A 17445-nucleotide genomic window follows, 5' to 3' on the forward strand; every position below is an offset into this window, starting at 1 on the left:
GGCTCCACACATAGATACCTCCCTCTGTCCTTCAGTGGGCCAACCCATTCCCTGGCTACCGTCTAGCTTTTTATGTACGTGTGAAACGCCATGGGATTTTCCTGAACCCTATTTGACAATGACTTTTCCTGACTCCGTTTAGCCCTCCTGACTCCTTGCTTAAGCTCCTTCCTGTTTTCCTTATGTTCCACACAGGCCTAGTCTGTTCCTAGCCTTCTAGCCCTGACAAATGCCTCCTTTTTCTTTTTGAAGAGGCCTACAATATATTTTCGTTATCCAAGATTCCCGAAATTTGTCATATTTATCCTTCTTCCTCATATCAACATGCCGGTCCTGAATTCCTTTCAACTGACATTTCAAAGCCTCGTACACGTCAGATGTTGATTTGCCCTTGATCTGCCGCCAGTCTAGGTTCTTCAGTTTCCGCCTAATATTGTTGTAATTAGTCTTCCTCCAGTTTAGCACATCCACACTAGGACCATTCTTATCCTTGTCCACCAGCACTTAAGTTTACTGAATTGTGTTCACTGTTCCCGAAATGCTCCCCTACTTAAAACTCTGCATCTGGCAGAGCTCATTCCCGAATACCAGGTCTAGTATATCCCCTTCCCTAGTTGGACTATCTACATATTGTTCTAAGACGCCCTCCTGGATGCTCCGTACAAGCTCTGCCCCGTCCAAGCCCCGAGTACTAAGTGAGTCCCAGTCAATATCGGGGACGCTAAGGTCTCCCATCACAACAACCCTGTTGCTTTTACTCCTTTCCAACATCAGTTCGCCTATCTGTACCTCTACGTGCCGCTGGCTGTTGCGAGGCATGTAGTAAACTCCCAATATTGTGACTGCACCCTTCATTTTCCTGATCTCTACCCATATAGCCTCGCTGCCCTCTGAGGTGTCCACCTGCAGTACAGCTGTGATTTTCGCCCTAACCAGTAACGCAACTCCTCCACCCCTTTTACATCCCCCCTCTATCCCGCCTGAAAATTCTAAATCCTGGAACGTTCAGCTGCCAATCCTGTCCTTCCCCCCAACCAGGTCTCTGTAATTGCAACACCATAGTTTCAAGTACTAATCCAAGCTCTACGTTCACCTGCCGTACCAGTTATACTTTTGCATTAAAACATATGTACTTCAGACCACTAGTCCCGCTGTTTTCAGCAACATCTCCTTGCCTGTACTTCCTCAGAGCCATACTGGCCCTATTTCGTCGTTCTCCCTCAATTTCTTCACCTTCCGACCAATTGCTCCGGTAACCACCCCCTGTCATATTTGTTTAAACCCTCCCTGGTGACATTTGCAAAGGATATTTATGCCTCTCCAGCTTAGATACAACCGGTCCTACTTATACAGGTCACACCTGCCGCGGAAGAGCTCCCAGTGGTCCAGATAATTGAAACCATCCCTGCTACACCAGCTGTTTAGCCACGTGTTTAGCTGCTCCACCTTCCTATTTCCCGCCTCGCTGGCACGTGGCACAGGGAGTAATCCCGAGATTACAACCCTTAAGGTCCTGTCTTTTAACTTTCTGCCTAGCTCCCTGAACTCCTGCTGCAGGACCTCATCCCCCTTCCTCCCTCTGTCGTCAGTCTCAATATGTACTGTAACCTCTTCCCGTTTGCCCTCCCCCTTCAGGATGCCCGCTTCCCGTTCTGAGACATCCTCGACCCTGGTATCAGGGAGGCAACATACCATCCTGCACTTTCACAACATCGAGGGCCGAAGGGCCTGAGCTGCTCTTTAATATTCTATGTTCTATGATCTATTGTTCTGCATACAATTCAGGTGAGATCATTCCATTCATGGGAGAAATACAATGGGCAAACATGTACATACAATGTAACTACATGGACACAGGTATCGGGTGAATCTTATAGGATTTTAGTACTACTCAATGGAAAAGATGTATGAAGAGAATCCTGTGTGTGGATTTTTGGAAGGAGGTAGGAGCGCGAGGTATATGCAGTATGTGTGGGGTTGCGGGACGATGATGTGCCAGGCTGTGGACGGAAGATCTGCAGAGTCGCTGAGGTCTGTCAATGTCCTGTAAACAATATCATGATGTTTGGTGATGGGGTTTTGGTCCGGGGGAGGTAGCGGGATGTGCCTACGAGTTGGTGCTCAGCCTCTGTGAGGAAGGGGTCAGCACACCAACAATAATGTGAGCAGCTTAGATCACCAGGTCAGGGTTGGATACCAGAGAGAGGATTGGAGCAAGTTGAGAGGGAGACAGGATTGTATGGGGGCGAGGGGCAGAGAAATTGAGATAGTCGGTGTCGCACTGACAGATCTCAATGAAAAAATCAAGAGCAGATAGGAGGCCAGTGTGCGGGGTGCAGGTAGAGGGAGATTACTGGAGGCGGATGGATTTCAACCACATATATTCATAAAATTCACAATGACAAACAGCAGAGACACTATTTTCTATTCACTAATCATCATCTGAACATTACCAAAGAATTAAAAGGAAGCAGACGGTTTCTATTATTCGTGAATATAAAACAGAAAATAAAAACAATTCCAGGAAACAAACATCTTCCAGTCACAATTTCAGTAGTAGAAAAATTGGAATTAAAATTAAGAGAAAGAAAGTCTAGTAACACAGAGTATAATAAATAGTCAACACATATTCCAAAATCAATCTTATTCCTGACGATTGGATCATTTCAAAAACTATCAGAAATGATAGATTTGATAAGTGTGATCGAAGTTAAACAAATTGATTTTCTAATGGCCTTCAGTAAGATCCGACATAACCGACGCATGAGTAATGTCAGAGCCAGTGGAGTTAGGGGACACAGCAGCAGAGTGGGCAGCAAGCTGGGGGCATGCACAGAAAACAGGGAAAGGAGTTAAAAGGGATTAGGCTGATTGCTGGAAGGTGGCAAGTGGTGTTCCACACGGATCAGCACTGGGATCACTCTCCTCCACCATTTACATCAACAATATGGAATCGGGAGTCAGAATGATAATTACAGAGTTTACAGACAAATGCAAATTGAGAATGAAAATGAATACAAAGGAAGAATACAACTAAATACAGTCACACATTGATCAGCGATTATAAACTTGCAAAGTGGAAATTTCATTGGGAAATTAATTTCCCGTCAGCTCAGTGCCCGCTTCTGCATTTTGATCAGAACAATATGTCTCCCAATCACTCCTTGGAAAACAAGTGCATGAATGTACTGGAGGGAGTTCTGGGTTCAGGTGAACAGATTTACTATTTTTAGGAAGCAGGAACACAAAGAACAAAGAACAAAGAAATGTACAGCACAGGAACAGGCCCTACGGCCCTCCAAGCCCGTGCCGACCATGCTGCCCGACTAAACTACAATCTTCTACACTTCCTTGGTCCGTATCGCTCTATTCCCATCCTATTCATGTGTTTGTCAAGATGCCCCTTAAATGTCACTATCGTCCCTGCTTCCACCACCTCCTCCGGTAGCGAGTTCCAGGCACCCACTACCCTCTGTGTAAAAAACTTGCCTCGTACATCTACTCCAAACCTTGCCCATCTCACCTTAAACCTATGCCCCCTAGTGATTGACCCCCTCTACCCTGGGGAAAAGCCTCTGACTATCCACTTTGTCTATGCCCCTCATAATTTAGTAGACCTCTATCAGGTCGCCCCTCAACCTCCGTCGTTCCAGTGAGAACAAACCGAGCTTATTCAACCGCTCCTCATAGCTAATGCCCTCCATACCAGGCACATTCTGGTAAATCTCTTCTGCACACTCTCTAAAGCCTCCACATCCTTATGGTAGTGTGGCGACCAGAATTGAACACTATACTCCAAGTGTGGCCTAACTAAGGTTCTATACAGCTGCAACATGACTTGCCAATTGTTATACTCAATGTCCCGGCCAATGAAGGCAAGCATGCCGTATGCCTTCTTGAGTACCTTCTCCACCTGTGTTGCCCCTTTCAGTGACCTGTGGACCTGTACATCTAGATCTCTCTGACTTTCAATACTCTTGAGGGTTCTACCATTCACTGTATATTCCCTACCTGCATTAGACCTTCCAGAATGCATTACCTCGCATTTCTCCGAATTAAACTCCATCTGCCATCTCTCCGCCCAAGTCTACAAACAATCTAAATCCTGCTGTATCCTCTGACAGCCCTCATCGCTATCCGCAATTCCACGAACATTTGTGTCGTCTGCAAACGTACTAATCAGACCAGTTACATTTTCCTCCAAATCATTTATATATACTACAAACAGCAAATGTCCCAGCACTGATCCCTGCGGAATACCACTGGTCACAGCCCTCCAATTTGAAAAGCATCCTTCCATTGCTACCCTATGCCTTCTATGCCCTAGCCAGTTCTGTATCCATCCTGCCAGCTGACCCCTGACCCCGTGTGACTTCACCTTTTGTACTAGTCTACCATGAGGGACCTTGTCTAAGGCCTTACTGAAGTCCATATAGACAACATCCACTGCTCTACCTGAATCAATCATCTTTGTGACCTCCTCCAAAAACTCTCTCAAGTTAGTGAAACACGACCTCCCCTTCACAAAACAATGCTGCCTCACACGTCCATTTGCTTCCAAATGGGAGTAGATCCTGTCTCGAAGAATTGTCTCCAGTAATTCCCCTGCCACTGAAGTAAGGCTCACCGGCCTGTTGTTCCCTGGATTATCCTTGCTGCCCTTCTTAAACAGATGAACAACATTGGCCATTCTCCAGTCCTCCAGGACATCACCTGAAGACACTGAGGATCCAAAGATTTCTGTCAAGGCCTCAGCAATTTCCTCTCCAGCCTCCTTTAGTATTGTGGGGTAGATCCCATCAGGCCCTGGGGACTTATCTACCTTAATATTTTTTAAGACGCCCAACACCTCGTCCTTTTGAATCTCAATGTGACCCAGGCCATCGACACACCCTTCTCCAGACTCAACATCTACCAATTCCTTCTCTTTGGTGAATTTTCTCTGGCTCCACACATAGATCCCCTTGCCGATCCTTCAGTCCTTTCCCTGGCTACCCTCTTGCTTTTGTAAAGAGTTTGGCTGTGTTTTGAACACATTTTTAGAAATCCCATAAAAATTGAATAAACATTGGAGTTCGTTTCAGGATCAATAGAAATGAGATAAATATCACAAAACATTTTAGAATACTGAACTGTTGTGGGGGATTATTATCTATCAAAGTGTGGGTGATATATGTTTCTCTTGGAGCAGTAAAACAGAAAACAGAAATATCGAGACAAAAGCAAATTACTGCAGATGCTGGCATCTGAAACGAATGAGAAAATGCTGGAAAATCTCAGCAAGTCTGGCAGTATCGGTAGAGAGAGAAAGGGTTTGACAAAGAGTCATCGGACTCGAAACGATAGCTCTTATCTCTCCACACAGATGCTGCCTGAGATATCGAGACATTTCACTTCACACAATAAATGTCAAATGTGTTCAAAACACAGCCAAACTCTTCCTGTTTTCAATATGTTCCAAAGGTAAATCAGAGACAGAGATAGAGCTCCATAGAATAGAGCGACCATTCACCAATGAAATGTATTATTTCAAAATACAACCAATTAATTTAAGTCCAGTTCCTGACCCACACATAACACAATTCTACACGGACAGATAGTCCCAGTAATAGATAGACAATTGGATTAGATATTCCACTCTGGTGAGACCCACACTCAGTACAATTCTACACTGACAGATACTTCCACTAATTCCTGTTCACTGCTGTCAGATATTGTACTCTGGTTAGTGATTCACATTCTGTACAATTCTATACTAACACGTACTTACAGATACTTCCAGTAATAGATAGACAATTGGATCAGATATTCCACTCTGGTGAGACCCACACTCAGTACAATTCTACACTGACAGATACTTCCACTAATTCCTGTTCATTGCTGTCACATATTCCACTCTGCTTAGTGATCCACACTCAGTGTGATTTCATTCTTACTCCAACAGAGATTGCCTTCACTGAGATCCAATCGAACATTATGCAAGATTCCACTCAATATAATAACTTCATTGATAGAGATCCAGTGAGTTACAAACAGAGGTTTAGTGCCAGTTTATGATGGAGATTCAAACCAGAGACATGTTGAAAGACTTCAGTGAATTATATATTTGATCAGATGTCAGTAAAACAGTGAGCACGAGATCAGCATTAAACATTTTCAGTCACAGTTTAATTTAGGAACTCTATGAATTATTCATTAAAATTGTAGAGGTGTAATTCAAAGAGCTAAACACACAGAGGATTACACAACTTAAATGGCGTTAGGCACTTACCAGGAACACCAACAATAGCAAGGATTGGGTAGAATATTTTCTCAGCAATATCAATTGGTAGAACCATTTTCAATGTGCGCTGCTGGCAGTCTCTTTGTCCTTATAATCTGCGGTTATATATTCTCAAAGTCTGTAATTAAGACCCTTAGGAATCACCTCGGGGATATTGAGGTTGCAAAATCGTTTAACATTTTTTCTAAAGAGATGAACAAACTGATTACGACATTGGGTTGAAATAAATAAAATATTATGTATTATGAGTTCGTGAATTCGATCAAAATATTGGACTATGTTGATCACATTGATCAACTAATAACATCAGAAAAGATGCTGTTCGCTCAAACACCGTCATTCCCATCTCTAGATATCAGATTGTTGCTGTGATATTCCTCTCTCGAATATAAATATTCACTGATCCAGTTCAAATTGTCAGTGTGGGTCTATGGGAGGTTCCACTGTACTCTGCGGTGTAGCTGTCCCTTTAGCTGTGAACATTCAATGGTCCAGTTCCAATTGTCTGCGAGTTTCTCCAGGTGGGTCCACTGCACTCTGGAATGTCGCTGTCTCTTTAACTGCAACCATTCAGTGATTCAGTTCCAATTGTCAGTGTTTTTCTCTGGGTGGTTCGAATGCTTCCAATGGTTCCAATAAAGGGGCTGGTTTAGCACAGAGGGCTAATTCGCCGGCTTGTAATGTAGAACAATGCCAGTAGCGCGGGTTCAATTCCCGTACAGGCGCCGGAATTTGGCGACTACGGGCTTTTCACAGTAACTTCATTGAATCCTACTTGTGACAATAAGCTATTATTATTAATGCACTCTGGGATGCAGCTGCCTCTTTAACTGTGACCATTCAGTGATTAAGTTCCAATTGTCAGTGTGTTTCTCCAGGTGGTTCCACTGCACTCTGGGGTGTAGCTGCCTCTGTAACTGTGACCATTCAGTGATTCAGTTCCAATTGTCAGTGTGTTTCTCTGGGTGGTTCCACTGCACTCTGGAATATAGCTGCCTCTTTAACTGTGACCATTCAGTGATTCAATTCAAATTGTCAGTTTAGTTCTCCGGGTGGTTCCACTGCACTCTTTAGAATCATAGAATCATACAAGTTTACAGCATGGAAACAGGCCCTTCGGCCCAACCAGTCCATGCCGCCCAGTTTTTACCATTAAGCTAGTCCCAGTTGCCCGCACTTGGCCCATAACCCTCTATACCCATCTTACCCATGTAACCATCTAAATGCTTTTTGAAAGACACAATTGTACCCGCCTCTACTACTACCTCTGGCAGCCCATTCCAGACACTCACTACCCTCTGAGTGAAGAAATTGCCCCTCTGGGCCCTTCTGAATCTCTCCCCTCTCACCTTAAACCTATGCCCTCTAGTTTTAGACTCCCCTACCTTTGGGAAAACATGTTGACTATCTACCTTATCTATGCCCCTCATTATTTTATAGACCTCTATAAGATCACCCCTAAGCCTCCTACGCTCCAGGGAAAAAAGTCCCAGTCTATCCAGCCTCTCCTTATAACTCAAACCATCAAGTCCCGGCAACATCCTAGTAAATCTTTTCTGCACTCTTTCTAGTTTAATAATATCCTTTCTATAATAGGGTGACCAGAACTGCACACAGTATTCCAAGTGTGGCCGTACCAATGTCTTGTACAACTTCAACAAGACGTCCCAACTCCTATATTCAATGTTCTGACCAATGAAACCAAGCATGCCGAATGCCTTCTTCACCACCCTGTCCACCTGCGACTCCACCTTCAAGGAGCTATGATCCTGTACTCCTAGATCTCTTTGTTCTATAACTCTCCCCAACGCCATACCATTAACTGAGTAGGTCCTGGCCTGATTCGATCTGCCAAAATGCATCACCTCACATTTATCTAAATTAAACTCCATCTGCCATTCGTCGGCCCACTGGCCTAATTGATCAAGATCCCGTTGCAATCCTAGATAACCTTCTTCACTATCCACTGTGCCACCAATCTTGGTGTCATCTGCAAACTTACTAACCATGCCTCCTAAATTCTCATCCAAATCATTAATATAAATCACAAATAACAGTGGACCCAGCACCGATCCCTGAGGCACACCACTGGTCACAGGCCTCCAGTTTGAAAAACAACCCTCTACAACCACCCTCTGCCTTCTGTCGTCCAGCCAATTTTGAATCCAATTGGCAACCTCACCCTGGATCCCGTGAGCTTTAACCTTCTGCAACAACCTACCATGCGGTACCTTGTCAAAGGCTTTGCTAAAGTCCATGTAGACAACGTCTACTGCACTGCCCTCATCTACCTTCTTGGTCACTCCCTCAAAAAACTCAATCAAATTTGTGAGACATGATTTTCCACGCACAAAGCCATGCTGACTGCCCCGAATCAGTCCTTGCCTCTCTAAATGCTTGTAGATCCTGTCTCTCAGAATACCTTCTAGCAACTTACCTACTACAGACGTTAGGCTCACCGGTCTGTAGTTCCCAGGCTTTTCCCTGCTGCCCTTCTTAAACAAGGGCACAACATTCGCCACTCTCCAATCTTCAGGCACCTCACCTGTGGCTGCCGATGATTCAAATATCTCGGTTAGGGGACCCGCAATTTCCTCCCTAGCCTCCCACAACATCCTGGGATACATTTCATCAGGTCCCGGGGATTTATCTACCTTGATGCGCTTTAAGACTTCCAGCACCTCCTCCTCTGTAATATGCACACTTCTCAAGACATCACTATTTATTTCCCTTAGTTGTAGCTTTCCTTTTAACTGTGACCATTCAGTGATTCAATTCCAGTTATCAGCGTGTTTCTGTGAGCGGTTCCACTGCACTCTGCGGTGCAGCTGTCTCTTTAACTGTGACCATTCGGTGATTCAATTCCAGTTATCAGCGTGTTTCTGTGAGCGGTTCCACTGCACTCTGCGGTGCACCTATCTCTTTAACTGTGGCCATTCAGTGATTTGATTTAAGTGGGTTCTGGGAGACCATGAAGAGAAAATTTCAATGAATCGAATATCTGGAACTATTTTAAGTCCAAAGTAAATGATTCCAAACCTAAATCTGATGCAGCTCCTCAAACTACGGATACATTTTGAAACATTGTTACCTACGAAAACTTCGAACCTGCAGTCTATTTGACCACATCATCTCACAGAGCCGCATAACATATATACAGGGGCTGGTTTAGCACAATAGACTGAACAGCTGGTTTGTAATGTAGAATAAGGCCATCAGCGTGGGTTCAATTGCCGTGCCGACCTCTACGAACAGGCGCCGGAATGTGGCGACTAGGGGCTTTTTACAGTAACTTCATTGAAGCGTTTGATAAAGTTTCCCATGGCAGGCTGATGGAAAAAGTGAAGTCGTATGGGGTTCAGGGTGTATTAGCTAGATGGATAATGAACTGGCTGGGCAACAGGTGACAGAGAGTAGTGGTGGAAGGGAGTGTCTCAAAATGGTGAAAGGTGACTAGTGGTGTTCCACAGGGATCCGTGCTCGGATCACTGTTGTTTGTGATATAGATAAATAATCTGGACGAAGGTGTAGGTGGCCTGATTAGCAACTTTGCAGATGATATTAAGATTGGTGGAGTTGTAGATAGCGAGGAGGACTGTCAGAAAATACAGCAAAATATAAATAGATTGAAGAGTTGGGCAGAGAAATGGAAGATGGAGTTCAATCCAGGCAAATGTGAGGTGATGCATTTTGGAAGATCTAATTCAAGAGCGGACTACACGGTCAATGGAAGAGTCCTGGGGAAAATTGATGTACAGAGAGATCTGGGAGTTCAGGTCCATTGTACCCTGAAGGTGGCAACGCAGGTCGATAGAGTGGTCAAGAAGGCATACAGCATGCTTGCCTTCATAGGACGGGGTATTGAGTAGAAGAGTCGGCAGGCTATGTTACAGTTGTATTGAACTTTGGTTAGGCCACACTTGGAATACTGCGTGCAGTTCTAGAATATAGAACATAGAACATTATAGCGCAGTACAGGCCCTTCAGCCCTCGATGTTGAAACCACTCTAAAGCCCATCTACAGTATTCCGTTATCGTCCATATGTCTATCCAATGACCATTTGAATGCACTTAGTGTTGGTGAGTGCACTACTGTTGCAGGCAGTGCATTCCACGCCCTTACTACTCTCTGAGTAAATAATCTACCTCTGACGTCTGTCCTATATCTATCTTCCCTCAATTTAAAGCTATGTCCCCTCGTGCTAGACATCACCATCCGAGGAAAAAGGCTCTCACTGTCCACCCTATTCAATCCTCTGATTATCTTGTATGCCTCAATTAAGTCACCTCTTAACGTTCTTCTCGCTAACGAAAACAGCCTCAATTCCCTCAGCCTTTCCTCATAATATCTTCCCTCCATACCAGGCAACATTCTGGTAAATCTCCTCTGCACCCTCTCCAATGCTTCCACATCCTTCCTATAATGCGGCGACCAGAATTGCACGCAATACTCCAAATGTGGACGCACTGGAGTTTTGTACAGCTGCAACATGACCTCATGGCTCCGAAACTCAATCCCTCTACCAATAAAAGCTAACACACCGTACGCCTTCTTAACAACCCTCTCAACTTGGGTGGCAACTTTCAGGGATCTATGTACATGGGCACCGAGATCTCTCTGCTCATCCACACTGCCAAGAATCTTACCATTAGCCCAGTACTCTGTCTTCCTGTTATTCCTTCCAAAATGAATCACCTCACACTTTTCAGCATTAAACTCCATTTGCCACCTCTCAGCCCAGCGCTGCAGCTTATCTATGTCCCTCTGTAACTTGTAACATCCTTCCGCACTGTCCACAACTCCACCGACTTTAGTGTCATCTGCAAATCTACTCACCCATCCTTCTACGCCCTCCTCCAGGTCATTTATAAAAATGACAAACAGCAGTGGCCCCAAAACAGATCCTTGTGGTACACCACTAGTAACTGGACTCCAGTCTGAACATTTTCCATCAACCACCACCCTTTGTCGTCTTCCAACTCGCCAATTTCTGATCCAAACTGTTAAATCACCCTGAATCCCATGCCTCCGTATTTTCTGCAGTAGCCTACCTTGTGGAACCTTATCAAACGCTTTACTGAAATCCATATACACCACATCAACTGCTTTACCCTCATCCACCTGTTTCGTCACCTTCTCAAAGAACTCAATAAGGTTAGTGAGGCACGACTTACCCTTCACAAAACCGTGTTGACTATCTCTAATCAAATTATTCCTTTCCAGATGATTATACACCCTATCTCTTATAAACCTTTCCAAGATTTTGCCAAGAACAGAAGTAATGCTCACTGGTCTATAGAAGAAGAATAGTCTATAGTTACCGGGATTCTCTCTACTCCCCTTCTTGGACAAGGGGAGAACATTTGCTATCCTCCAATCTTCTGGCACTATTCCTGTAGACAAAGACGACTTAAAGACCAAAGCCAAAGTCTCGGCAATCTACTTCCTAGCTTCCCAGAGAATCCTCGGATAAATCCCATCCGGCCCAGGCGACTTATCGATTTTCACACTTTCCAGAATTGCTAACACCTCCTCCTTATGAACCTCAAGCCCTTCTAGTCTAGTAGCCTGAATCTTAGTATTCTCTTCGACAACATTGTCTTTTTCCTGTGTGAATACTGACGAAAAATATTCATTTAGCACCTCTCTAATCTCGTCGGACTCAAAGCACAACGTCCCACTACTGTCCTTGACTGGCCCTACTCTTACCCTAGTCATTCGTTTATTCCTGACATAATGTTCGCCACATTACCAGAAGGATGTGGATGCTTTAGAGAGGGTGCAGAGGAGGTTCACCAGGATGTTGCCTGGTATGGAGGGTGCTAGCTATGAAGAACGGTTGAGTATATTAGGATTGTTTACGTTGGAAGGACGGAGATTGAGTGGGGACCTGATTGAGGTCTACAAAATTATGAGCGGTATGGACAGGTTGGATAGCAACAAGCTTTTTTCAAGATTGGGGGTGTCAATTACAAAGGGTCACGATTTCAAGGTGAGGGGGGAAAGTTTAAGGGAGATGTGCGTGGAACGTTTTTGACGCAGAGGGTGGTGGGTGCCTGGAACGCTTTGCCAGCGGAGGTGGTAGAAGCGGGCAATATAGCATCATTTAAGATGCATCTAGACAGATATATGAACGGGCGGGGAACAGAGGGAAGTAGATCCTTGGAAAATAGGTGACAGGTTTAGATGAAGGATCTGGATCGGCGCAGGCTGGGAGGGCCGAAGAGCCTCTTCCTGTGCTGTAATTTTCTTTCTTCTTTCTTTGTACTTCTGACAATAAGCGATTATTTTTATGATATCATTATTATTAAAACTAGTGCACTTCCTCGAACTGGTACCGTGCCTCCATCTGACACACACACTTGAACTGGGAAAGAGACGGGATGAGATGTGGAGGAAAGGAGCGAGAGAAAGATGGTCTGCGAGATGCGTCTATAAAAGATAGGATGAGAGAGAAAATGTAAGGCAGAGAAATTGGGTAAGAGACTAAGAGGGGGGAGACAAATTGGATGAGAGAGAAAGATGGTGAGAAAGTGGGTGAGAGAGAAAATGGGTGAGAGGGAGAAAGAGAGAGCAGCTGGCTAAGAAGGAAAGAGGGTGAGAGTGAAAATGGGTAAGAGAGAAAGTAAGTGAAACAGAAAGATGGTGAGGAGGAATGTGGGTGAGAGAGAAAGATGGTGAGAGAAAAATCGTTGAGAGAGAAAGAGGGCGAGAGCCAAAATGAGTGAGAAAGAGGGTGATAGTGAAAGAGTGAGAGATAAATACGGTGGGGGAAAGATGGTGAAGGGGACTGAGTGTCAGCGGGAAAGATGGTGAGAGAGAAAAAGGGTGGGCGAAAGAGTGGAATGGGGAGAGCGGATGAGGGGGAAAGAGGATGAGAGAGAAAGAGATGAGCCGGACGGAGGGCGAGGGGGAAAGAGGGTGCGGGGGAAAGGGTAAAGGGAACTAATGGTGAGGGAGAAATATGGTGAGGGAGATAGAGGGTGAGGGGGAAAGAGGCTGGGGGTGAGGGTGAAAGAGGGGGAAAGAGGGGGAAAGAGGGAGAATGAGGAGGAGAGGGGGAAGGGGAGAGGGCGTGGGGTGAGGGGGAAAGAGGGCGAGGGGCGTGAGGGGGGGTGGGGTGAGGGGGGGGGGGGGGTGAGGGGGAAAGAGGGGGAGTGGGGAAAGAGGGTGAAGGGGACTAATGGTGATGGAGAAAGAGGGTAAGGGTGCAAAAAGGGTGAGAAAGAAAGAGGATGAGAGGCAAATAAGGATGAGGGTGAGAGATAAAGAGAGTGCGCGAAAAATAGGGTGAGTAGTAAAGGGTGACGGGGAGAGGTCAGAGGGATAAAGGGTGAAAGAGAAAGTGGGTGAGTCAGAAAGAGGATGAGAGGGAAAGAGTGTGGAAGAAAAAGAGGGTGAGAGAGAAAGTGAGTGAGTGGGAAAGAGAGTGAGGGGAAAGTGGCTGAGGGCGAAAAAGCCTGGGGGAATGTGAGTGAGAGGGAAAGAGGGTGGGAGGAAAAGAGAGTGAGAGTGATTTTGTCCCCGCCACAGAGAAGGAACGGCCGATATATTTCCCAGTAAGGGTTGTGAGTGACTTGAAGGGGAACCTCCAGGTGGTGGGGTTCCCAGGTATCTGCTGCTCTTGTCCTTCTAGATAGCGGTGGGTGTCGGGTTCGAAGGTGCTGACTAAGGAACCTTGGTGAGTTACTGCAGTGCGCCATGTTGATGGTGCACATGGCGGCCACTGTTCGTCGGTCGTGGAGGGTTTGAATGCTTAGGAAGGAGGAGCATTCAAGCAGGATGCTTTGTCATGGATGGTGCTGGCCTCTTGACTGTTGCTGGAGCTGCGCTCATCCAGGCACCTGGGGAGATTTTTACCACTCTCCTTCCTTGGGCGTTGTAGATGGTTGGAATGCTTTGTGGCCCGGGGTGTCAGGAGGTGACTTATTCACCATCGGATTCCTAGCCTGTGAACTGCCCTGGTAGCCAGAATATTAATGTGGCTAGTGCAGTTCAGTTGCTGATCAATGGCCACCCCCAGGATGCTGATTATGGGGATTTCAGCGACGATAGTGCCAGTGAATGTCAAGAAGCGATGGTTAGATCCTCTCTCATTGGGAGATGGTCATTATCTGGCACTTATGTGGCGTGAATGTAATTTGATACTTGTCATCCCAAGCCTGCATATTTCCCAGGTTTTGCTGCATTTGGACATGGACTGCTTCATTACCTGAGGAGTCGTGAATAGTACTAAACGTTGTGCAGTCATCCCCGATTCTGACGGTTATGATGGAAGGGAGGTCATTGATGAAGCAGCTGAAGATGCTTGGGCATTTGACATTACCCTGAGAAATTCCTGCAGTGATGTCCTGGAGCTGAGATAGTTGACCTCCACCAACCACTACCATCTTCCTTTGTGGCAGGTTTGAATCCAACCAGAGGTGAGTGTCCCCCCCGATTCTCATTGACTCCAGTTGAGCTCGGACTCCTTGAGGCCTTACTCGGCCTTACTCGGTGTCAAATGCTGCCTTGATGTCAATGGCACGGACTCTCACCTCGGGCATTCAGCGCTTATGTCCATGTTTGAATCAAGGTTGTAATAAGATCAGGGGCTGAGTGACCCTGGCGGAAACCAAACTGAACGTCCAAAGAAGAAAGAACAAACACCAAAGAACAAGACAGCACAGGGACAGGCCCTCCGGCCCTCCATACCTGTACCGGTCATGATCATCAAACCTTTCCGAAAACCTCAGTCCTTCATTGTGCCGTATCTCTCTATACCCATTCTATCCATGTGTTTCTCAAGATGCCTTTTAAACCCGTTAATGTATCTGCTTCCACAACCTCCCCTGGCAACGCGATCCAGGCACTCACCACTCTCTATATAAGAGATCTGCCTCGCACATCTCCTCTAAACTTTGACCCACGGATCTTAAACCTATTTCCCCTGTATGCTTTCTTGACTACCTTGTCCACTTGTTTTGCCACCTTCGAAGGTCTGTGGACCTGCACGCCCAGATCCCTCTGACTTTCTACATTCCTAAGAGTTTTGCCATTTCTGGTATATTTCCCCTCTATGTTAGACCTGCCAAAATGCATTATCTCACATTCGTAAGCAGATTATTGCTGAGGAAGTGCCGCTTGATAGCACTGTTGATGACTCCATCCATCACGTTGCTGATAATGGAGAGTAGACTGATAGGGCGGTAATTGGCTGGTTTGGGTGTGTCCAGTTTCTTGAGTACAGGAGAAACTTGGGCAGTTTGCCATCTATCCGGTTAGATGCTAGTATTGTAGCTGTATTGGAACAGCTTGGCTATGCGTGCGGAGAGTTCTGGAGCACAGGTTTTAAGTACTGTTGGCAGAAAATCATCAGGCCTTTGAACTATCTAGTAACTTCATCAATGCCTTGATATCACGTGGAGTGAATTGTATTGGCTGAATACTAACATCTGTGATGCTGGGGACCTCCGGAGGAGACCGAGATGGATCATCCACTCGGCACTTCCGGCTGAAGCTTATTGTGAATGCTTCAGCCTTTTCTTTTCCACACATGTGCTGGGCTCCTCCATCATTGAGGATGGGGATATTTATGGAGCCTCCTCCTCCAGTGAGTTGTTTCACGGTTGGATGTGGCAGGACTGCAGAGCTGAGGTCCAATGCAGTGGTTGTGGAATCGCTTCGCTCTGACTATTACTTGCTGTCTGGCGCACCAGTCGCCCTGTGTGGTAGCTACGCCAGATGACACTTCACTTTTCGATATGCCTGATGTTGGTCCTGGCATGCTCTCTGCACTCCTCATTGAACCATGGATGACCCCCTGGCTTGGTGACAATGGTAGAGTGGGGGTATGCCGGATCATGAGGTTGCAGATTGTGGTTAAATAAAATTCAATGGTTGCATACTAGATGGCGCCGGAGCATGGCGACTCTCTGCGAGCTCTCTCAACCAGACCCCTTTCTTTTATCTCTTATCACCGTTCTGACCTATCAAAACTCTTTTCCACTTGATGTGTAATTACTAATAACGCTCTTTTATGTTTTACTGCAGGTTTGAGGATCCTACACGTGCCGGTGGACCTCCGCTCCCAACTAGCGACAGCCTGAGGACTGCGGCCTACCCGGCTAACGGCCGCCCAAAGACAGAGACCTCCCCGGACAGCGACGGCCCGAGGAACGACTGGGGCCCTCCCGCCCAGCGATCGCCCGCCCCGCAATAGCCCAGTGACCGGGGCCTACCTGTCCAGCGACTACCCAAGAACCAGGGCCCTACCGCCCAGCGATTGCCCGCCCCGCAACGGCCCAGGGACCGGGGCCTAGGCACGCAGCGACAGCCCATCCAACGACGACACAAGGACTTACCAAAAAATCCGTGACTTCCCGGACCTGACCTTATCACGTGGTTTTCAGCCTGTCCATCACCTTGAAGTACCACCACCGCCATGGCCAACCTCCACGTGACTATACCGCGGGGGCGCGAGGCTTCGCCAGCGAAGTGGAAATGCCCGAGTCAACCCCGAGTAGTAGGTCCACGCCTATCCACATCGGAAGGTGAACAGACGTCGCTGCCCCATATGGACAGACCAACCCACGTACAACCCCCTCCTGTGAACCTGCCACCGCCACCATCATCCATGATCCATCCGAACGTAACCATCTTCCTTACGGAAATCCAGCCCTCCCATCTCAGGGTAGCTGCTGACACATGAAGCGCGGAAAACGCTTCGGTCTGAAGGTGAGACTTAAATTACGTGTCTTCAAGACTCCTCTCCCCAGATTACTCGTGGCGAACGTTCAAGCGATTGAGAACAAGCTGGACGACCTCAACGCTAGACTTGCCTCCCAGAGGGAAGTGAGGTGAAGCAGAGCTGTGTGCTCTGCTTCACCGAGACATGGCTTACTCCGGCCACACCCGAATGCGTCATTCAACCCGAAGGCCTCTAGGTCCACCGGATGGACTGCACTATGGCCTTTGGGAAGTCGAACGGGTGAGGGAGGAGGGCTTTTTGCCTCCTCATCAACACCTCTTGGTGCTCGGATGTGGTGACCCTAGCGGGCCACTACTCCCAGACATTGAATACTTGACCGTGAAGTAGTGCTCTTTCTACCTCACACTATAATTCTCAATGTGTACTCATCACAGCATCTTCATCGCACCCCAGGTGGAAATGAAGAAAGCA

The sequence above is a fragment of the Scyliorhinus torazame genome, chromosome 31, assembly GCF_047496885.1.
Source record: "Scyliorhinus torazame isolate Kashiwa2021f chromosome 31, sScyTor2.1, whole genome shotgun sequence".
In the NCBI taxonomy this organism is placed as follows: Eukaryota; Metazoa; Chordata; class Chondrichthyes; order Carcharhiniformes; family Scyliorhinidae; genus Scyliorhinus; species Scyliorhinus torazame.